At 46.5% G+C, this 22,952-nt stretch overlaps 1 pseudogene; it reads left to right on the forward strand.

Moving 5' to 3' along the window:
• The first annotated feature begins 7,931 nt into the window (after nucleotides 1-7,931).
• On the forward strand, nucleotides 7,932-14,396 carry LOC122467755 (annotated as a pseudogene).
• Nucleotides 14,397-22,952: the final 8,556 nt, after the last annotated feature.

The raw sequence follows: 22,952 nt of genomic DNA on the forward strand, positions 1-22,952 counted from the left end.
CTCTGAGTTGAGTCTTCTGCTCTCCTTAAGAAGGCATCCCATGGGGCTCAGTTCGTTAAGGGTCCAACTCTTGATTTCCACTGAGGTCATGATCATGGTCATGAGGTTGATCCCCACATTGGGCTTTGCACTGGGCATAGAGCCTACTTAAGATTCTATCTCTCCCTCTCCCTCTGCCCATCTCTCACTCTCACATGCTCACTCTCTCTCAAAGGCACATCCCTGCCTGAGGCACTGGCTATAAGTGTTGCCATGGCCCTCTCCCCGTGGGTACACACAGAGGTGTTTGTTTACATCACGATGGCTGAGCTCACGGTACCCTTATATGAGCTTTTATTAGGATCACCGGTTATTTGGAAAGCTGAGTTACCCAAGATTGAGACTCACAACGAAATGACAAGGTGAATCACCGTTGCCCAGTAGTCAGACAAAGGCACACAAGAGAATTCACATGGTAGGAAATGGGCCTGTCACAATGACTGAGTGCTGGGGATCTCAGTTGCAACTTTTTTATTTTGTGCCTTGCTGAGGCTCCAGCTTGAATGTTCCAATTGGGAAAGGATCATCAGCAAACTAACTTCAGTTGTTCAAAGAGTCAGGTGGAAATTGCTGAGGCGCCCTTACAGTTTGGCTAAAACTAAGGTTCCCTGCTTATGAGTAAATGTATTTTAAATATGAAGTTGACAACGGTAAGGAGTGAAACCATGCTGGTTGCAGGAAGATATGAATTCTGGGTACCTGAGAGCATTTATCCTTGTCTTCCAAGAGCCAGCAGAGGCCCCAGCACACAGAGCAGGTGCTCAAGGAGTGTCTAGTTAAATGGTGGAGACCATGGGTAGGGCAGCTCAGTGCTATGGTGCTTCGGAGGAGCTATGGATCCTCAGACCTTCCCCATGGGCTTCATGGAAGAGGCAGGGTTACAGCTTGTGGAGAATTAGACTGACAGGGGACAGACCTGGCTTTCCATCTGATTTTGCCACTCGCCAGCTGTGTAACTTCAGGCATGTTACACAGCCTCTCTGGGGGGTTTCTTTATCTGTAAAGTGCAGGTGGTAACTGTGACTTTCATGTAGGGTTGTTAGGAGAAAGGCCAGCCACATGGCAGGAACTCGGTCAGGAGCTGTCATTAACATTTATGATCACTAACGATTATCACCATAATATCTGGTTCCTACACTCCTTTGGCAGACAAGATGTGGAGCCTCAGAGGGGTGCCAGCCTCACCCCTGTACAGCCCTTGCCTGTCTCCCTCTTGTCACCACATTTCCTGATCTTGAGGAGTTGATTGTTTTTCTGTAGCTTGAACCCTTTTCTTTGCCCCAAATAGAAAACACTCCTAGGAGGAACCAAGCCCATCAGGGTGACCCCCCACCCACCCACAAGTGGGCAATCATGGTGGTCTTTAAATGTAGTGCCATTTGAAAGTCAGTGTTTCCCATCTGCCTATATGACATAGCCCTCCTTGCAGAACCAGCTCTGAGCTGATCTCACCATGCCCTGCCCTCAAGGGGCTTACTGGTCTGGCTGCACTTGCTTTTTTCACTCTTTCCACTTAACACAGTTTGGGGACCATCCAGTTCAGCACAGATAGCACTTGCTTGTGCTTCCTAGCAGCTCTGCACCTTGGGGGTTCTTGGATGGAAACAGAAGAACTTGACTCAAGATAATGAGCAGGAAAGGAAGGTAATGGAAGGCTAGCTCAAAGAACTGATAGGAAGCCCAGAAACCCAAGCTTGGATACAAGTGGGAACCAGAGAAGCTAGAACAAATGGCAAGAGTGGAGCTAGGGGCAGAGGGCTGGGGGAAGTTCTGTGTCCCCTGGACACAAGCACAGCCATCAGGGAAGGAATCCTGTATTTTCCCGCCTCCTTGCTTCACTCAGCCCACACCTAAAGGCAGGTGCAGGTATGTGGCTGGTGGGGCTTGGTCTCCAATGCAAGCCCTGCAGCTACTAGCAAGAGTACCTAGCAAGAGGTTGGATATACCATCAAGGTATGAAAGGGACCAGGGCTTCTGCCAAGAGATGAATGTCCCATCATCCCCCAGAGTCAGGCTGTTGAAGATGTTTGAGGATCCTGGCGATGCAGTCATTTCTTCTGCATCCTCTCCTGGGGCTCTCCTCTCTGACCACTCCCCTACTACACACTAGTAGGCATGTCCCACTACCCCCAGATTTTTTCCCCTCCCCCAAGGACTGATTTTAGCTTTCCCTGGTCTCATATGGACTTGCCCTGCTTAAAGATGTCTTCCTCATGGGACTGCCTGTATACCAGAAAGTCCCTTCTTGATGTTCTCCAGAAGGCTCCAGAGAAAGGCACACATGTCCCCTGTGAGGAGGAGCTGCCCTCAGGCCAGAGGGATATGTGTAAGGAACCTCACAGTCCTTTATGTTCTTGGCATCTAATTTAATCTAACTTCAAACCTATATCCCCGAGGGCGTAGGGAAACCCCATCTTAGAATTGAGGGCTCCCCATTCACCCCTGGCATCACACAGGCTGGGAGTAGGGCTTGCAAGAGCAGGTCTCTTGTGTCCATGGCCTCATGGTGGCTGCTGACACCCACAGTGACAAGCTCCATAGGCTTTGACTCTACCCAGGCCCTAGGGAAAGGTAAGGGTGGAGGAGAGGTCATAGCCTCTCCAGGAGCCTCACACTCTGCCCTCCAGAGCCCTGCCACCTCCTTGTGGTGCTCCCAGGGCACCTTCACTCACCCCTCACCCCTCCCTAGTTTTGGAAACCCTCCTCTCTCTGCCTCTCCTTCCCCCCAGCATAATCCCCTCAAGAAACTGGAAGCAAAAGCCAGGAGAGTGTGTTCTCAGGTAGCCTCTGGATTTGAGGCAAAGAAGCCCAAAGGCCTAGTGACCCTGCTTAGAATATGGGGGTGTGGTGGACAGGTAATTATGGTCAGAACAGAGAAAATATCTCCAGTAATCACTGTCATTCTGGGATAAAAGAGACTTCCCGCCCAGCCTGTGTGTTCATTCATGCATTGATTCCACAAATATTTACCTATTGAGCACCTATAATGTTCCAGGTGCTGGGCTAGACCCTGAAGACCCCAGTGAACCAGAAAGACATGGCCCTGGGATGCTTAGGGTGAATACAGGGAGACAGATTTATAAACAAGCAAGCAACTAAGTGATCAAATAAGGAGTACCTGTGGGTGAGGAGAGCTCACTTAGAGGATAGTTGGAGAAAGGGACTGGGAGGTGGGTGCCTTCCCCCTGCATACCTCCCTGACTTGGGCTAACCTGAGATGTCCAGATTAACCCCTCATGACTCACCTCAAACATCACCTCTGTTCCCAGGACCTAGCCCTGCCCCTTTCTAGAAAAAAGGCTCCAGTCTCAGCACATCCACTGTGTTCTCCTTGCCTGTGGGTCTGTCTCCTGCACCAGAAAGCTCCTCAGAACAGGATTGAGGCCCCTGCTTCCTGCAACCGGTGCACCCAGCCCAGCACAGGGACTGGGGCAGGCCAACATCATGGAATGAACAAAGGATGAAAGAATGCAGAGATCCCGCAGTTAGGGGCCCAGGGGGCTTCCCACCTGCCTGAGCATGCTGTCCAGGTGATGGGGGTTCCTGTGCCACTGCTTGGGAGACCTTCTGTGTCCCCTCTAGTTGCCTAGTCATGGGCATTTCCCATCCTTCTCCCCTCCACTCTCCAGAGGAAAGCTGGAGAGAAGTTTATCAGGTGGACAAGTTGGAGAAAGCCATTTAGGAAAAGGGAACTGTGCAGTACAAAGGCATAGAAGTGTGAAAGATGGAGCTTGACATCCCACTTGATTACACTGGAAAGCAAGAGAAAATGGCTGTTGGGGGAGGCAGACATATTCCTGAGGGGGCTCAACACAGGGGTGAGACCCCCTCCTGGGGCTAAGAGGGGCTCCTGTGAGTCCCACTTTCTGCCGCCCCACCCCCCTCTTCTGTGCCTGAAGATGGAGCACTCAGAAGTGACCTGCCTCCGATGGTAATTAGCAATTCACAAGTCTGTCTCCTCCTGGAATGAGGTGGAGCCTTTGGGAGCAAGAGACCTGGCTTCGATGTCTTTGCGTCCCCACAGCACTCAGCATGATGGACTTCAGAAAGGAGATACTTCATAAAATGTTTGATAAATGAAAGAAAAGGTCCCCTGAGAGGCAGGGATGTTTACTCTGATTTTGCAGACGAGGTAGCTGAGTCCTGGGGAGCTAGGCAGTAGCTGGGCTGGAACTAGAACTCCGTGCCCTGCCCCCCACTGTCTTCCTGGAGCTGTCCAGAGGAAGTGAAATGTGGGGCTGAGTTGCCAGACGGATGGAGTGCCCAGCTGCACCCTACCCTCAGCGGGGGGGTGGGGGGGTGAGGGGGTCCCCGGGGGAGGGCTTAGCTCAGAATGGTCACATCTTACCTGAGGTCCTGGCATATTTTGCCCACCTCCGCAGGGCCAATGGTCATGCTCAGACCCCCAATCCCGGAATAATAGGCCCTTCCGCTCCCCAAGCACCACACACTAAAGACCACTAGGTGGCACTAAGTGGTCATTTAGTCCCTTCCCAGAGACCTGGCACGTCCTTTGTCTCCTTGCTGTGCTAGGGAGGGGCTCGTGGACACCTCTGGAGCTGGGTGCCCCGTAGGTATAGGGAGGGGGAGGTTCCTTTGTTGAGAAACTTGCACTGGGTATGTGTGGAGTGCCTCGTGGTTTGTGTTCATTAGCCCTCTTGTTCATTTTTCCACAATAACCCTGAGAGGACGGTGGGACATTATCCCCACCGTATAGAGAGAAAACTGATTTCTTGGGAGGTTAGATGATTTAGCCACACTGCAAGCTGGGTCTAGAACCCAAGTCCCAGCTACAGGGTACTGGGGTTTTTGCAAAGTCAACAGAGAGCCCTAAAGCTCCAAATGGCTCCACCACTTCCCGTGTGACCTTGAATATGCTACCTAAATCCTCAACCCTAATTTCATCTTCAGTGAAATGGGTCTAAGAGCCATCAATGGAGTTAGGACAATAAAGAACTGGGGTAGAGCCAGGCATGGGTAAACCCTCACAGTTAGCTCCTATTGTCTTCATTACACTTACTTTAAGTGACCACCCTGCACTGCCCCCCTCCCTTACCCTCCCAGCCTCTTGAGTGGCCCAGAGAATAACAAAGAGAATTAACAGGATCCAGAGTAAATGAATGTCCTCTTTCACAGTCTTCCCTCCTAGGGGACCCAGGCTGTGCCCACACACTATGGAGAAGGGGAGAATGAAGGCCCCCTACTTCCCCCAACAAACATAAAGTTCCAGCCCTAGTCAGTGAGTGCATTTATCAGAAATGGCCCTCTTCTTTCTTCTGTCTTTCTTTCTTTTCTTTTCTTTTTTTTTTTTTTTAAGTAGGCTGCATGCCCAACATGGGGCTTGAACTCAAAACCCTTAACAAAACTTTGACAATTCTTTGAGGGGATCTTTAGACTGCAATTATCGAGGAGGAGACAGGCTCACAGAAGGTGGGCAGCTCACAGTTGCTTAGCTGTAAATGGCAGAGCCAGGATGGGCATAAGGCCTCACCCTGGTATTGAGAGCCTTTGAAAAAAGGAGCAGGCATGAGTGCCTCTCAGCCCCCAGCTTTGTCCCAGAAACCCCACACTCAAGACTCCCTTTCTTGGGGGCTCCTGGCTGGCTCAGTCGGTAGAGCATGAGACTCTTGATCTCCAGGTTGTGAGTTTGAGCCCCACGTTGGGTGTGGAGATTAAAAATAAAATCTTTAAAAGGGGGGTGGGCAGCTGGGTGGCTCAGTAGGTTAAGTGTCGGACTCTTGATCTCAGCTGAGGTCTTGATCTCAGGGTTAGGAGTTCCTTTGAGCCTGTGCTGGGCTCAAACCTAGTTTAAAAAGGGGGGAAAAAAAGACTCCATTTCTTTATGATTACAAGAGCATCACCTGCTAGGGCAGAAATGGCTAGGAGGGGCCAAGATGGAGGGGGAAGGGCTTGGACAAAGACCCTGAATAGGGAAGTGCCAGACAAGCCCCTGTGGGAGGGGGCTGCTAGCCCACCTCCCACTCCTCCCACTCTTACTCCCTTGGCTCCAGCTTCCTCCTTGCCAGGAACGCCCCCTCACTTCCCTCCTGGCTGGCTGGTGTTGGGTTCAGTAAGCAGAGCCCCAGCTCCCCTGGAAGGTGTGGGGTGAGGAGGGCGTCCAATTACATGCTGGTGCTGGGGGGTCAGGCAGGGGCAACATGGGGGCAGGAGCCAAAGGCCTGGGAACTGATGGTGGGAGCAGATGTCAGGGGGAGTGCCAAGATGCCCCCACCCTGTGGGAGCCCCCCATCCCCACCATGGGGGCCTTATCTTCTGGACACAATTCCTCTGTGAACTCCTGGGGACTATGTGTTGTGGAGAGACCATGGCATCTGGCATCTGGTAGCTCGTGCTTGTCAGTTCCCTGAGCTGGGTCTCAGTTTCCTTATCCTCAGAATGGGGTAGGGTGGGAGTAAGCCCTGTGTGACCGATGCCCTATAGCCTGGGATTGTGCTGGGTAAACTAGAAGGGCTATGCACACTCCAGAGAAGGTCTTCTCCTCTTTCTTTTTTTCCCTCTCCACTCAGGGTGGCCTCCTCCCCCGCCTCTCACCCTGGGCCCTGGTACAGCACTCCATGCCTATTTAAGGCAAATCTCCTGATCTCCTTTTAAATAACATTCACTTCTTGTTGTGGAGAAGACCAGCAAGGCCTGAGCTTAGAGAAAGGGGAAGGGAGCCCCAGACAGCCCATCAGAGAGTGGGGGGAGGGGGATGGGGGTGAAGCAGGTATAGGAAGGTCCTTGCCCCACCTCCCACTCCCAGCCTCCCCTTTGGTCCCCTTACTGAATAGGTCCTCTATTGGCTCAAACCCCTTTAGAGGGGCTAGGGTGCTCCCAGAATGCTCCATGCAGCCCCTTATAGGCAGTGGGGGTGGGGAGATGAGGACTAATGCCAGTCCCAGGGCCTAGGATGGGTGTATGTTTGGGTGAAGAAGAGGCATGACCAGGGTGACCAGTAAAGGGAATGGGAGGGTCTAGGGTAGGATTGACATCTGATCTCCACATCTTGCCTATATGAAGGATGAAACACAACAGTTCTTTGGTTCTAGAATCTGACGCTCAGAGAGGCCAAGAGACCTTCCCAGGGCCACACAGCTAGTGACCAGAAGGGTCTGAAATACAGGCCTGGCCTGGCTTAAATTTAATGCTTTCTCCCCTTCATACCAGGTCTCCTCATGCCTGGCATGCCTATATGTGATACCTGAGAGTGACCGTTATCAGGGACAAGGCATCCTTGAAAGCCCCCTGCACACACCCTTCCTCTGCCTGCAGAGCTCCCAGGTGGGGGTCCCTGACTCCTTCCCTTCTGCCTCCCTCCTCTTTCATCCAGGCTTACCATCCCTCTCCTTCCCCTTCTCCAGGGTTTCTGGCCCAGGCCCACTCCTTCCAGCCTGGCCCAGAACAGTTCACCTCGACTTGGTTCATACACAGAGAAAATTATAGGTGGCCGGTGGCATGTCCCACAACCCTCCAGAGGAGGCAGGCTAGGCACCTTCTCACTGCAAGACCCCTGCAGGGCCCTTCCCACAGCTCAGTTCTTACCCTTTGAGATCCCAGGCCACCTTCTCCTACTTCCTTCTCTCCCCTCTTCCTAGTCTTTCCCCCAGGTAGCCACCTCCCCAGCCTCCCATCTCTGCATGGCTAATGTCCCTGTGGTCCTCACATGACTGAGATGCCCTCTCCAGGGTTCAAAAGGAGAGGGTCAGGGATCCTTTACAGATCATGTTGCCTCCTCAGGACCGGGTACTCCCTCCCTAGGCATGTGAGCCCCAGCAACAGGACCAGCCTCAACCCATGTAAGTGTCAGACTGGATTAGGCACTAGGGGAAGCCCTAGCCTGTTTTTCTTTGGGTACTCAGAGCAGAAAGGGACCATAGCAGTCCGCTGGTCCAATGGCCTCAACAAATGAGCCAGCTGTGGCCCAGGGAATGAGAAGGGAGGCTCTGGGGTCCCACAATAAGACAGAAGCTGAACTGGATCATACTGGAACCCCTGATAACCCCAGGTAAGGGCTTGATCCCTGGAGGAGGGGAGTCTATTATAGGAGGAAACTTGGCTCCATATTTAATGGGCGTGTCATTGAGCTTCTAAGGTTTTGTTTTTGTTTTGTTTTGTTTTGTTTTGTTTTAGCATGCCTCTACTATTTTATTTATTTATTTATTTATTTATTTATTTATTATTTTAATGTTTACTTATTTATTTCGAGAGAGAAAGTGTGTATGCGTGAGCTGGGGAAGGACAGAGAGAGAAGGAGAGAGAGAATCCCGAACAGGCTCCTGCTGTCAGCGCAGAGCCTGACACGGGGCTCTATCTCAATAACCGCAGGATCATGACCTGAGCCGAAATCAAGAGTCAGATACTTTTTTTTCTTAATTAAAAAAAAATATTTACTTATTTTTGAGAGAGAGAGAGAGACAGAGCATGAGCAGGGGAGGAGCAGAGAGAGAGGGAGACACAGAATCTGAAGCAGGGTCCAGGCTCCGAGCTGTCAGCACAGAGCCAAACGTGGGGCTCAAAGCCATGAACCATGAGATCATGACCTGAACCAAAGTTGGAAGCTTAACCAACTCAGCCACCTAGGCACCCATACTTTTTCTTTTTTTTAAGTAAACTCTATGCCAAACCTGGGACTGAAACTCATGGCCCCAAGATCAAGGGTCCCATGATCTACTGACTGAGCCAGCAACGCACCCCAGTGTGACTCTATTGTTAACCTCTTGTGTGTCCTTAGGTAAGCCCCCTTCCTTCCTTGGGCCTCAGTTTCCTTGTGTAAAACAGGTGGGTTGGGTGGATGATCTTTGAGATCCCTTCTGGCTCAGACCTCCTGCACCTTCCATCAGCCCCGCCCATCCCCAAAGGCCTCTATTTCTTGGCTCTTGCCCTGGCCCAGACCTCCCTCGTGGCTCACGAAGATTGCTCCAATAGTCTCTGCACTGTCTCTGGTCTCCACTCTTTTCTCCTCCACCCCACACATCACCCAGGTAAAATGGCTTTAGGAACCTCCTGTGGTCTCCCATGGCCTCCCTTAGAATGATTCACTTCATCAGCTGGCATTCAGCACATCCTGCCTGCAGTCTTGGACCCTGGACTCAGTTTCCTCATGTGCCAAGTGGCACTAACAACCCCTGAGTTAGAGGGTTCTGTTATGGACACACTGGGGCACATGCGAAGAGCCTGGGGGAAACGCTGGATGGCCTGACCAGCACTGTTGTCTTCCCTGTGCTGGAAAGGCTGCCCATCCAACCCCCACTCTCCTTCATCCAAATTGGGAAGGTCCTCAAGGCTGGTTCCAGTACTGCCCCCTCCTAGAGAGGCCAGGCCCCCCAGCAGCCCCATCAGAGGTAACCTCGCCCATATGGAGCTGCTACAGGGCTGGACTGCCTCCATCTACAGCTCCCACCGTCCTGTGGGGAATGCACAACTGGGAGCTCCTAGACAACCAGCGGGCAGGATGCTTGCTGAGAGAATGGCTGGGTCTGTGGGCTCCTGCCCATGCCCTGTTCCTTCCTACAGGGCTGTGTTTTTGACAGGGGATTATCTTTGACCCTCAGAGACAGCCTTACTGCCAACTCCACAAAAGCTCCTAGTGGGGACTCATGGCAGGCTTTTAGCTAGAAGCTTTAGACCCTCTCTTGCCCTGTTCCAATGACTGACCCAGTGGATTCTCAGAAACCTTCCCAAAGGCCCAGGAAGGAATAGCTGGCAGGAAATACAAGTTATTAGAAGAGACATCTAAGGGAAGAGAAGCCAGAACCTAAACACTAGGAGACTTCTGAGGTCTAAACACTGTCAGCCACTTACTAATTATAGGACCTTGAGGAGATTACCTAATGTCTCTGAGCCTCAGCTTCCTCACCAGTAAAATGGGGACAATAATACTATCTCATCCTATGACAAAATAATTAAATGATATATGTAGAGTGCTTATTACCTCATGGCTTGGCACCTCACAAATGCTCAGAAAATAGTAACTACAGGGGCACCTGGGTGGCTCAGTCGGTTAAGTGTCCGACTTCAGCTCAGGTCATGATCTCACAGTTCGTGAGTTCAAGCTCCACATCAGGCTCTCTGCTGTCAGTGCAGGGCCTGCTTCAGATCCTCTGTCCCCATCTCTCTGTCTGCCCCTCCCCCACTTGTGTTTCTCTCTCTCTCTCTCTCTCTCTCTCAAAAAATAAACATTAGAAAAAAAGAAAATGATAACTATAATCCTTGTTGAAGAAAGATGGATCAAGGCCCCCAGCTGAGGTAGGAAGGACTATGGGAAGGAGGGAGGCACTGAGGCACTGGTCGCTCAGCCAGGGGTAGGCAGGTGGCTAGTAGCTAGCATAAAAACACAAAGTTCCAAGCCCGGTGCCAAGCAGTCTACATACATTATTTCATTTAAACCTCAAGCTCTTCCTTTGTTAAAAGTAGGGGTTTGGAACAGAAGCTTCCTAAGGCTTTGCCAGCTCAGTGAGCACTTGTTTTCAGTTCACAGAGGTTTTCCATGTAGAAAGTACTTTTGACTTTATAGAGCCAACTCTGTGAGTGTTCTGATAGTTGTAGATGGTCATACAACCAGATCTGGGACTCGAACCAGGGAGGACGGCTCCATCTTTCCCCAGAATCTGGTGGCAGATAGCTCTAAGAGGGTTGGGTGAGATCTGAAGTCCCACCAAAAGCCTAGGGAGGAGCATGGGCCTTGAAGGCAACGACGTCATGGAAGCTTGGCTCTGGCTCCTGCTCAGTGTCCGGTTCTGTCGGCCTGTGCCGGGGCCCAGAGGCCTGGGTCTGGAACTCATCAGCCCCACCTGTCAAACCCTCCCCTGGCCGGTACCCAGGGGCCTTCAGTTATCACTAAGGAGTGCATGGCCTCAGTCCAGGGGCCCTGTATCCCTTCCCTGGTGGGGACTTAAGGCGAGGAGCTATGCCCCCATCAGACAAGCAGCCCTAGTTTGACTGAGCTCTGTTATATGACAGGTACCATGAAATGTACAAAGACCTCAGTCATTTAATAAATATTTATTGCATACCTATAGTGTGCCTGGCCCTGAGCTGGCTCCAGAGAATCTGACAGAAACTCCTGCCTACACTCTAGTAAAAGAAATTGTAAAGGAAAGCAGAAGTGTGATGGGAAATAAAAAAGAGAGCAATTCACTTTACACAGAGTAAGTAGTCAGAAAAGGCCTCTGAGCTGAGAGAGGAAGTACAGCTAGAAAGAGCAGTCCAGACAGAGGAGAGGGCCCATGCAAAGGCCCTGAGATAGGAAAATCTGGACTGTCTGGAGAGCCACAAGACCACTGTGAGGGGGACCCAGCAAGCTCTCCCCCAGTAAGTGCCCACTGGACAAATGAACAAACCATCACGAGAATTTCTGCTTCCAGCTGAGTTGGAGTAACCGGGACTGGATTTATGTCCCCACCTGAGATGACTAAAATTCCCCACAGAATATGTGAAACAACAGTTCTCAAGGCATTGGACGTCAGACTAGGAAAAGCAGTGACTCCTGAGAGTAGGAACCAAATGGGGAGAGGCTTATGAATGCCCCACCTTACTGTCTAAAGAAAGTGTCCAGACCAGAGCACAGGGAGAGAAGGGCAGGTGGAGACCAGCAGTCTCCTGCACTGACAAGATGAAGTCAGGAGCCTGGGGACACAAGACAGAGAACCAAAAAGGAGAAAGTTGCACACAGAGAGAACTGTGGAGCTCTACAGAGGTAGTACCCCTTTGGTCATTCAGCATAGTGCCTGCATTTGAAGAAACTACTCGAAAGCACGGTTAGAATCAACCAGTAGGGTTAGAGAGAATAATCCTGGGAGCTCACACGAGGCTAGGAATAGTGCTGGCTCCCAGGAACCAGAGTGGAAACCTCACAATTAATGGGGCATTGAGTAGAGCACTCACAAGACTTTTTGACTCAGAAGTGGGTGAAGACAAAACATCACTCTGGCCCCAACAAAAGCAAGATCTGAAAAAGGACCAAATTGTTTCCAAGTGCTTTTGCACCCCAGAGCAAAACTCAAGAATATTGATAAGATTACAGAAATATCCAGCACCCAACAAAATAAAATCCACGGTGTCTGCCAACCGATAAAAATTAGCACATATACAAAGAAACAGGAAAGTATGACCCATAATGAAAAGAAAAAACCGATCAATTGAAACCTACCCAGAAATTACCCAGATGATGGGATTAAGAGACATAGACATTAAAACAGTTATTATAACCACGTTCCACATGTGCAAGAAGATAAAACAAAGACTGACCATGTGAAGTAGAGAAATAGAAGATATTTTTAAAAGACCCAAATTAATTAAAATTCTAAGGATGAAAACTATAATGTCTGAGATAGAAAATACACTAGATGGATTAATGGAACATTAGACATGGCAAAGGACTAACGAACTTCGAATACATAGTACAGAAACTATCCCAAGTAAAATACACAGAGAAAAAAAGCTTCAAAATAATAATAACATGGCATTGGCGGGCTGTGACATGACTTCAAATGATCTAATGTGTGTGTGTAATTAGAGTCCCCCAAAGAGGGAAGAGGATGAGAAAAAGAAATACTTGAAGGAAAAGGAAAAAAGAACTGAAAAACTTCTAACTTTGATGAAAACTGATGAAAATCTGATAAATCATTAGATCTAAAATATTTAATGAACCCCAAGCACAATACACAGAAACTATACCAAGCTCTCTGCTCCTCCCAGCTCAACACACTGCTGCATCTCCTTGTGCACTGCCAGTTGGTTCCCTGAGACACAATGGAAAAGCTTGGAGTAAACGGATTTGGCCATACTGGATACCTGGTCATCAGGGCCACTTTTCTTTTTAAAGATTCTATTTTTGGGGCACTTGGGTGGCTCAGTCAGTCAAGCATCTGACTCTTGGTTTTGGCTCAGGTCATGATTTCACAGTTAATGAGTTCGAGCCCTGCATCGGGCTCTGTGCTAACAGAGCCTGTGTGGGATTCTCTCTCTCCCTCTCCCACTGCCCCTCCCATCTCTCTCTCTCTCTTTCTCTCTCTCAAAATAAATAAGAAAACTTTTAAAAAAGTATTTGATTTTTAAGTAATCTCTACACACAATGATCAAGAGTCACATGCTCTACCACTTGAGCTACCCAGGCCAGGTACCCCAAGGGCTGTTTTTAATTCTAACAAAGTACTGTTGCCATCAGTGATCCCTTCATTGATCTCAACTACATCGCCTACATGTTCCAGAAAGATTCTACCCATGGCAAGTTCAATGGCCCAGTCAAGGCTGAGAACAGGCAGCTTGTCATCAGTGGAAAGCACATCTCCATCTTCTAAGAGTGAGATCCCACCAACCTCAAATAGTGTGATGCTGGTGCTGAGTATGTTGTTGAGTCCAATAATGTCTTTACTATCTTGGAGAAGACTGGGGCTCACATGAAGGGTAGAGCCAAAAGGGTCATCATCTCTGTCCCTTCCTTTGATGCCCCCATGTTTGTGATGGGCATGAACCATGGGAGGTATGACAACTCCCTCAAGACCATCAAATGCTTCCTGCACCACCAACTGCTTGGTGCCCCCTGTCTAAAGTCATCCATGACAACTTTAGCATCATGGTGGGACTCATGACCACAGTCCATGCCATCACTGCCACCCAGAAGACTGTAGATGGCCCCTCTGGTAAGCTGTGTCATGACAGCCATACGCTGTGCAGAACATCACCCTTGCTTCTACTGGCAATGCCACAGCTATGGGCAAGGTAATTCCTGAGCTATATGGGGAGCTTACCAACATGGTCTGCCATGTCTCCACTCTCAATGTGTCAGCAGGATATGACCTACTGCCTGGAAAAAGCTGCCATATGTGATGACATCAAGAGGGTGGTGAAGCAGGTATCAGGCCCCTCACGGGCATCCTGATTTGCACTGAGAACCTGGTTTGTCCTGCAACTTTAATAGGGATACCCACACTTCCACCTTTGACACTGGGGCTTGTGTTACTCTCAATGAACACTTTGTCAAGCTCATTTCCTAGTATGACGATGAATTTGACTACAGCAAAATGGTGGTAGACCTTACAATCCACATGACCTCCAAGGAGTAAGAGTCTCCCAGCGCAAGAGCCCTAGCAAGAACACAAGAGGAAGACAGAGGCCCTCAGCTGCTTGAGGGCCCCAACTCAATCTCCCAACACACTGTATTTTCCAACTCAGACCCCCTAAAGAGTGGGAGGAGCTTGGGGAGCCTTCCTGGTCTTGTACCACCAATAAAGTACATTGAACCCAGCCCACTCCCCTCCAAAAAAACCTATACCAAGGTATATTGTAAGTTGTTTCTAAAATGTGATAAAGAGAAAATTTAAAAGCAGTCAGAGTAGGGGCACCTGGATGGCTCAGTCGGTTAAGCATCCAATTTCAGCTCAGGTCATGATCTTGCGGTTTGTGAATTTGAGCCCCATGTCCAGCCCTGTGCTGACAGCTCAGAGCCTGGACCCTGCTTCGGATTCTGTGTCTCCCTCTCTCTCTGCCCCTCCCCCTGCTCATGCTCAGTCTCTCCCTGTCTCTCAAAAATAAATAAACATTAAAAAAAATTTTTTAAAAAGCAGCCAGAGTAAAAAGACATATTACATACAAATATAAATAAGGCTAATGGATTTATTACGGTCAGAAACTGTGCAAGCAAGAAAATAGTGGAGCCACATTTTTAAAATGCAGAAAGAAGGGCACCTGGCTGGCTCAGCCAGAAGAGCATGTGACTCTTGATCTCAGGGTTGTGAGTTCAATCCCCATGTTGGGTGTAGAGATTACTTAAAGAAAGGAACAAATACAAACTTGAAAAAATAAAAATAATGGGCACCTGGGTGGCTCAGTTGGGTAAGCGTCCGACTTCAGCTCAGGTCATGATCTCAAGGTTTGTGAGTGCAAGCCCACATCAGGTTCTTTGCTATCAGCGGAGAGCCTGTCTCTGCCCCTCCCCAGCTCACATGTGTGTGTGTGTGTGTGCACGCTGTCTCTCTCAAAAATAAACAAAAAATAAAAATAAAATACAGAAATAAAAAATACAACATCAACCTAAAATGTTTACCTTCCACCTTAAGACACCATAAAAAGAAGAGCAAACTAAATCTACAGCAAGCAGAGATAAGGAAACAGTAAAAATTAGAGTGTAAATTAATGAAATAGAGAATAGGAAAATAGAGAAAAATCAATAAACCAAAAGTTGTTTTTTGAAAAGGTCAACAAAACTGACAAACCCTTAGAATGATCAAGAAAAGAGAAAAATCACTAGAATCAGAAATGAAAGAAGGAACATTACTGCCAACTTTACAGAAATAAAAAGGATTATAAAAGCATAAGGAATACTATCAACAACCTTCTGCCAATAAATTTAATAACTTAGATGAAATGGACAAGTTCCTAGAAAGAAACAAACTACTGAAACCAATTCAAGAAGAAATAGGCAATCTGTATAGACCTATAACAAGTAAAGAGATTGAAGTATTAATTTAAGAAATCACCCACAACCTTAGATAGTTTCACTGAGGAATTCTACAAAATATTTAAAGAAGAATGAATACAATTCTCCACAAACTCTTCCAGGAAACAGAAGAGAGGGAAACAATTCTCAACTCATTTTATTATGTCTGATACCAAAACCAGACAAAGAGATCACAAGAAAACCACAGACCAATATCTCTTAAGAATACAGAGACAAGGGGCGCCTGGGTGGCTCAGTTGGTTAAGCGTCTGACTTCAGCTCAGGTCATGATCTCACAGTTCATGGGTTCAAGCCCAGCGTCAGGCTCTGTACCGACAGCTAAGAGCCTGGAGCCTGCTTTGGATTCTGTGTCTCCCTCTCTCTCTGCCCCTTCCCTGCTTGTGCTCTCTCCCTCTCAAAAATAAATAAATAAACATTAAAAATTAAAAAAATAATAATACAGAGACAAAAATCAACAAAATACTAGCAAGCTGAATCCAACAATATATAAAAAGAATTATACCACGGTGAAGTGGAATTTATTCTGGGAATGCAAGGTTAGTTTAACTTCCAAAAATCTATTGATGTAATAAACTTTATCAATAGAATAAAAACCAAAAAGCACATAATTGTCTCAAAAGGTAGAAAAAAAACAAAAAGCAGTTGACAGAATCCAATACCCATTCATTTAAAAAAAGGGGGGGGTGTAGAATGGAATTCTCTCCACATGATAAAGGGCAGCTATAAAAACTGCACTGTGGGGGAGCCTGCGTGGCTCAGTCAGTTACACATCTGACACTTGGTTTCAACTCAGGTCATGATCTTACAGTTCATGTGTTCAGGCCCCACATCAGGCTCTGCTGCTGGCAGCACAGAGCCTGTTCGGGATTCTCGGTCTCCTCTCTCTCTGCTGCTTGCCCATTCACACTATCTCTGTCTCTCTCAACATAAATAAATAAACTTAAAAAAAAAAAAAAAAACTACACAGCTAACATCATACTTAACAGTAAAAGACTGATGCTCTCCTCCTAAGATCAGGAACAAGACAAGGATGTCTGCTCCCATAATTTTATTCAACATTGTATTAGAAGTTCTAGTCAGGGTAACTAGGCAATAAATAGAAATTTTAAAAATCAAGATTGGTAAGGAAGAACATACAACTATATATGTAGATGACTTGATCTTGTATATAGAAAGTCCTAAGGAATCCACACACACAAAAAAAACACTATTAGAACTAATAAACAAGTTCAGCAAGTTTACATGATGAAAGATTAGTATATAAAAATTGATTGTATTTCTATATATAAATCAAGAATCTGAAAATAAAATTAAGGAAACAATTCCATTTATAATAGCATCGAAAAGAACAAAGTACTTAGGAATAGTACATATGCTGCAAAAGTGTATACCAAAATACTTAGGAATAGATTTAATAAAAGAAATGAAAAACTTATACTCAGAAAACATTATTGAAAGAAATTAAAGATCAAAATAAATGGAAAACATCCCATGTTCATGAATCAGGAGACTGAGTATTGTTAGGATAGCAATACGCCCCATTTATTCGATCTACAGATTCAGCACAATTCCTGTCAGAATTCCAGTTGCATCTTTGTAGAAATTGACAAGCTGATGCTAAAATTCATATTCAAATTGCAAGGGGCCTAGAATAGCCAAAACAGTCTTGAAAATTAAGAACAAAGTTGGGGGATCTATACTTCTTCACTTTAAAACTTACTGCAGGGGCACTTGGATGGTTTAGTTGGTTAAGTGGCTGACTCTTTTTCTTTCTTTTTTTAAATGTTTTTGAGAGAGAAAGAGAGCACAATCAGGAGAGGGGAAGAGAGAGAGGGAGAGAGAGAGACTCCTAAGCAGGCTCCACACTGTCAGCACGGAGACTGATGCAGGGCTCAAACTCACGACTTATGAGATCATGACCCGAACTAAAATCAAAAGTCAGATGCTTAACTGACTGAGACACCTGGGGGCCCCAAACACCCCTGCTCTTTCTCTCTCAAAATAAATAAACTTAAAAAACATAAAATAAGACTTACTACAAAGCAGCCAACAATAATTTAAGATAGTGTGATACTTAGCATAAGGATAGACATATAGGTCAGTGGAATAAAATTGAGAGTCCAGAAACAAACCCATGTGTCTATGGTCAATTGATTTTCAACAAGGGTGAAAAGACCAATTGTGAAAGAATAGTCTTTATAGCAAATAGTGCTGTGACAACTGGATAGTCAGTCATGTGCACAAAAGAAAAAAAAAAAAGCAGTTGGAAACCTTACCTCATATCATATACAAAAAGTAACTCAAAACAGATCAAATACCTAAATGTATGAGCTAAAATTATAAAACTCTTATTTAGAAAACATAGGAGTAACTCCCAAATTAGGCAAAGGATTCCTAAATATGATGCCAAAAGCACAAACAACAAAAGAATAATCAGATAAAATAGACTTTATCAAAATTTAAAAGTTTTGTGCTTCAAAGGGCACTCTTAAGAAAGGGAAAAAACAGGGGCACCTGGGTGGCTCAGTCGGTTGAGCGTCTGACTTCAGCTCAGGTCATGATCTCATGGTTCGTGAGTTCGAGCCCCGCGTCAGGCTCTGGGCTGATGGCTCAGAGCCTGGAGCCTGCTTCTGATTCTGTGTCTCCCTCTCTCTCTGCCCCTCCCCCATTCATGCTCTGTCTCTCTCTCTGTCTCAAAAATAAATAAACATTAAAAAAAATTTTTTTTTAAAAGAAAGGGAAAAAACACAGTGGGAGAAAATGTTTGCAAACTATATATCTGATAAGGGACTTGTATACAGTATAAAGAACTCTTACAATGAGATAGTAAAAAGGGGCGCCTGGGTGGCTCAGTCAGTTAAGTATCTGACTCTTGATTTCCGCTCAGGTCTTGATCTCTCAGTTCATGGGGTAAAGCACCACCTCGGGCTCCCCGCTGACAGCATGGAGGCAGCTCAGGATTCTCTCCTCTCTCTTTGCTCCTCCTTGCACCTCCCCCCCCCCCCCCCCCCCCCGCCACTCACATGTGCACACGCTCTCTTTATCTCAAAATAAATAAACATAAAATAATAATAGGAAACAAACCAATTAAAAATTGAGCAAAAGATCTGGATAGACATTTCTCCAGAGAAGATACACAAATGGCCAATAAACACATGAAAATGTGCTTGACATGATTCATAAAAACTTTATGACAATACATTCAATAACTGAGATGAAATGGACTAATTCTTTATGACACAAAGCGTGAAAGCTAACCCAAGAAGAGGTAAATAATCAAAATAGCCCTATATCTATTTTAAAAAGTGGAAAAGGATAATCTTTCAACAAATGACGCTGGGACAATTGGATTTTCATAGCTACACACAAAAAAAGAAAGTTGACTGACACCTCATATATATGCCCAAACTAACTCAAAATAGATGACAGACCTAAGAGTTAAAATTACAGGCAATTATTAGAATTTCTAAAAAAAATTTAAACCCTTCTTGGTTACCACTTTATTTTTTTATTATTATTTTTAATGTTTATTTTTGAGAGAGAGAGAGACAGAGCGCAAGGGGGGAGGGGCAGAGAAGGAGGGAGACACAGAATCTGAAGCAGGCTCCAGGCTCTGAGCTGTTACCACAGAGCCCCACGTGGGGCTCAAACTCATGAGCCATGAGATCATGACCGAGCCAAAGTTGGACGCTTAACCTACTGAACTACCCAGGCACCCCAGAATTTCTAAAATTAAAATTGCTGAAACTAAAGGTTTAGTGAAGATGTGAAGCAACTAGAACTTTCATACACCGCTGGTGGGAATGTAAAATAGTATAGCCACTTTGAACAACAGCTCAGCAAAACTTAAGCATAGTATTCACCTACCAAATGACGAAGCCATTCCACTTCTAGGTATTTATCCAAAAGAAATAAAAGCATTTATCTCTGTATAAAGACTTACACATAAATGTTCGTAGTAGCTTTATTTGCAATAGTCAAAACCTGGAAATAACCCAAATGTACATCAATGGGTAAATTTAAAAAATTGTTATATATCCATGTAATTGATTACTACTCCGCAACAGAAATGGATCTATTAAGATATACAACCACATGGACGACTCTCAAAACAATTAAGCTGACTGAAAGAAGACAGACAAAAAAGAGTACATGTTGTATGGCTCCATTTATATAAAATTCTATAAATGCAAACTAGTCTATAGTAACTGAAAGCAGCTGAGTGGTTGCCTGGGGTGACAGTCAGCAGGGAGCTGGAGGGATTAAGGAGGGACAGGAGGAAACTTTTGTGGGGGATGGTTATGTTCATTATCTTGAATGTGATGATGGTTTCACAAATGTATATCTACATGAAAGCTTACAAATGGGGCACCTGGGTGGCTCAGTTGGTTAAGCATCTGACTCTCGATTTTGGCTCAGGTCATGATCTCAGGGTCATGAGATTGAGCCTTGCATTGGGTTCTGCACTGACTGTGCAGAGCCTGCATGGGATTCTCTCTCCCTCCCTCCCTCTCTGTCACTGCCCTCCTCTCACAAGTGCTCTCTCTCAAAAAAGGGGGGGAAAAAAGCTTCCCAAACTGTACTTTACAATGTGCAATTTATTGTATGTCAATTACACCTTGATTAATGTTTAAAACACTATTTTTTAATGTGTATTTATTTTTGAGAGAGCACATGTGCAGCTTGGGGGGGGGGCAGTGGGGGGGGGGCGGGCAGGAGAGGAGCCAAGAGAAAAGGAGATAGAAAATCCCAAGCAGGCTCCCTGCTGTTCCTGTGATGTCTCTGCTGCTAAATTGCTATGTGACCCCAGGCATGGTGGTAAGCCTTTCTGAGGCTTTTTTTCTGTAAAGTTCAGGAAGTAATAGAAACTACAAGTGCTTGGGGCACCTGAGTGGTTCAGTCGGGTTAAGCATCTGTCTGCTCAGGTCATGATCTCGAGGTCCATGAGTTTGAGCCCCGCATCATGCTCTGTGCTGACAGCTCAGAGCCTGGAGCCCGCTTCAGATTCTGGGTCTCCCTCTCTGTCTGTCCCTCCCCTGCTCATGCTCTATCTCTCTCTCTCAAAAATAAATAAAGATTTTTTTTTAATTTCAAAAAAAAAAAAAAGAAAGAAAGAAAGAAAAAGAAACTATAAGTGCTAGTTTAAGCCAAAAAGGGACTTTACTAGAAGGAAGACTCAGAAAGTCATGGAGCCCCATGGATCCCAGAGGACTTTTTCCTATCCCTTATCTTTATTTCTCTGATCACAGCTTTCCCTGTTTCCCCATCGACATGGTAGAAAAGAAAAGCTACCAGCTTCTGAGTTTTGTATGTTACAGGCTTAATTACTCAGGATGCTGAATTAACTCCCTGTCAATCACAGATCCAAATGTAAATTCTCAGGGAAGGACTGTATTGATCCATTTGGGTTAAGGGCCCCAACATGCACCAAGGTATGGGGTCAGGTGGCAGAGCCACAAAGGATGAACCTGACTGGTCTTAAAATCTACAGATAAAGAACAGGACAAGTGCTAGGAAAGTGCTTGGTGGACAGACCACAAGAGGAGTGCCAAGAGAAACTACCAAGGTAGTAGCTGGAATTCAGGACACCTGGCTTGTTCTGTACTCAGAATTGTGTCTCTTGATAGGGGCAGCGTGTATATATGTAATGTTCCAGTGAGCAGCAGTGGGAGATCAGTGGAGGAAGAAATCACTTCCAACTGGGCTGTCTCGGAAGGTTTCATGGAAGAGGTGCCAGTATCAGCTCTGTGAGGAAATTTATGCCCAGCATTTGCATGGCCTTTAAAGTTCACTAAGTGCTCGGGGCACCTGGGTGGCTCAGTCAGTTGAGCATCCAATTTCGGCTCAAGTCATGATATCTCAGTTTGTGAGTTCAAGCCCTACATCAGGCTCGCTGCTGTCAGCACAGAGTCCACTTGGGTTCCTCTCTCCCCTCTCTCTGCCCCTCCCCTGCCTGCACACATGCTCTTGTGCTCTGTCTCTCTCAAAAATAAATAAACATTTTTTAAAAAGTTTACTAAGTGCTTTCGTATCCTCTCTTTACAATGTAGACCCACCTTCTCAACCTCTCCCCTGGGATTAGTATTATTATACATCCCATTGCACAGATGGGGAAACTACCAATGAGAGACACTGATTGAGTGATTTGCCCAAGTTCACACAGCTTGACAGAGCAAGATGTCACCTCTAGTGTTTTGACTGGAGAGCCCTGACTTGCTCTCTCTCTCCAAGGCTGATTTCAAATGGAGTGTAGGGAGGAGGGAGCTTGCTGGGTAAGTGCTTAGCAGGGATTGAAAAGGGAAAAAAGTTCAGGTAGCAGCATCTCTGAGCTCCTGTGCAGAAGCCCTCTACCCTGGCTCCAAATACCCAGAGACCACCTTTGAGCTTTGCTTCAGACTCCCAGGCTGGTTTCCACTCACTCTCCTGAACCTTTATCCAGCAGCTCCAACAGGTTGCGGGAATCTTAGATGCAAAATGCCAAGAATGCCAAAGAAAGTCCTGCAGAATGCCAAAGAAACCTCAAGAGACCCACCCCAACCACCTGAGGATCAATTCTAAGGATCAAAGAATGCTGCTACGTACATACACAGGCCTTGGGCTCAGTGTGTTACACACAGTACTGATTTTATTTCATATACATTGTGAGGTAGGTACTGCTACTATCCCCACTTTCCAATTGTGGGAAGTATATTCATTGGCAGTTGATTCATTGTCTCAGGTCACATAACTGGTAAGTGGTGGATCCAAGTCTGTCTGATTACAAATGAACTAAAATCATCCTGCTAAATTGTTTCCTCTTCTCAGTTTGCCCATTTCCACCAAGCTCCCAGGCCTGAGACCTTGCCATTTCTTTCAGCTTCAGTGTCTCAGGACAGCCAGCAGCTCTGAAAGAGCTGGGGGCTCAGGACAGGTGATAGGCCATCTGCACTGATGCGGTGGGAGGCAAAGGGGGACTTGACTGTTGTGTCAACCATGGGTTTAATGTGGCTACTAACTTCACTTTTTAAGTAACCTCTACCCCCACTGTGGGGCTCGAACTCAGGACCCCAAGATCAAGAGACGCATGCTCCACCAACTGAGCCACCCAGGCGCCCCCGTTGCTAACTAACTTTTAATCCCGACTTTTGAAGAGTTAATGTAATTGGTGGGTTGCATGTCCTGCAGGTTAAGAGCAAGGAATCAGAGATCAGAGATACTTGGGTTCCAGTCCTGTCCTGGCTTCCCTACTTTCCTGTTGTGTGATCTTGGAGCAGCTTCTAAACCTCTCTGAGCCACAGCTGCCTCATCTAGAACAGGGATAACAAACCCCAACCTCTTGGGTTAGAATGTTATGGGGAGATGGGTTCCGGTAGAGACCGGCAAGGCTCAGGTTGTTTTAAGCAGCACGCTTACTCTATCCATCCCTCTAACCGAAGCTATTTTACTTCAAAACATTTAAAAAATATATTCAGGGCCC

Source organism: Prionailurus bengalensis, chromosome B3 (assembly GCF_016509475.1).
Source record: "Prionailurus bengalensis isolate Pbe53 chromosome B3, Fcat_Pben_1.1_paternal_pri, whole genome shotgun sequence".
Lineage (NCBI taxonomy): Eukaryota > Metazoa > Chordata > Mammalia > Carnivora > Felidae > Prionailurus > Prionailurus bengalensis.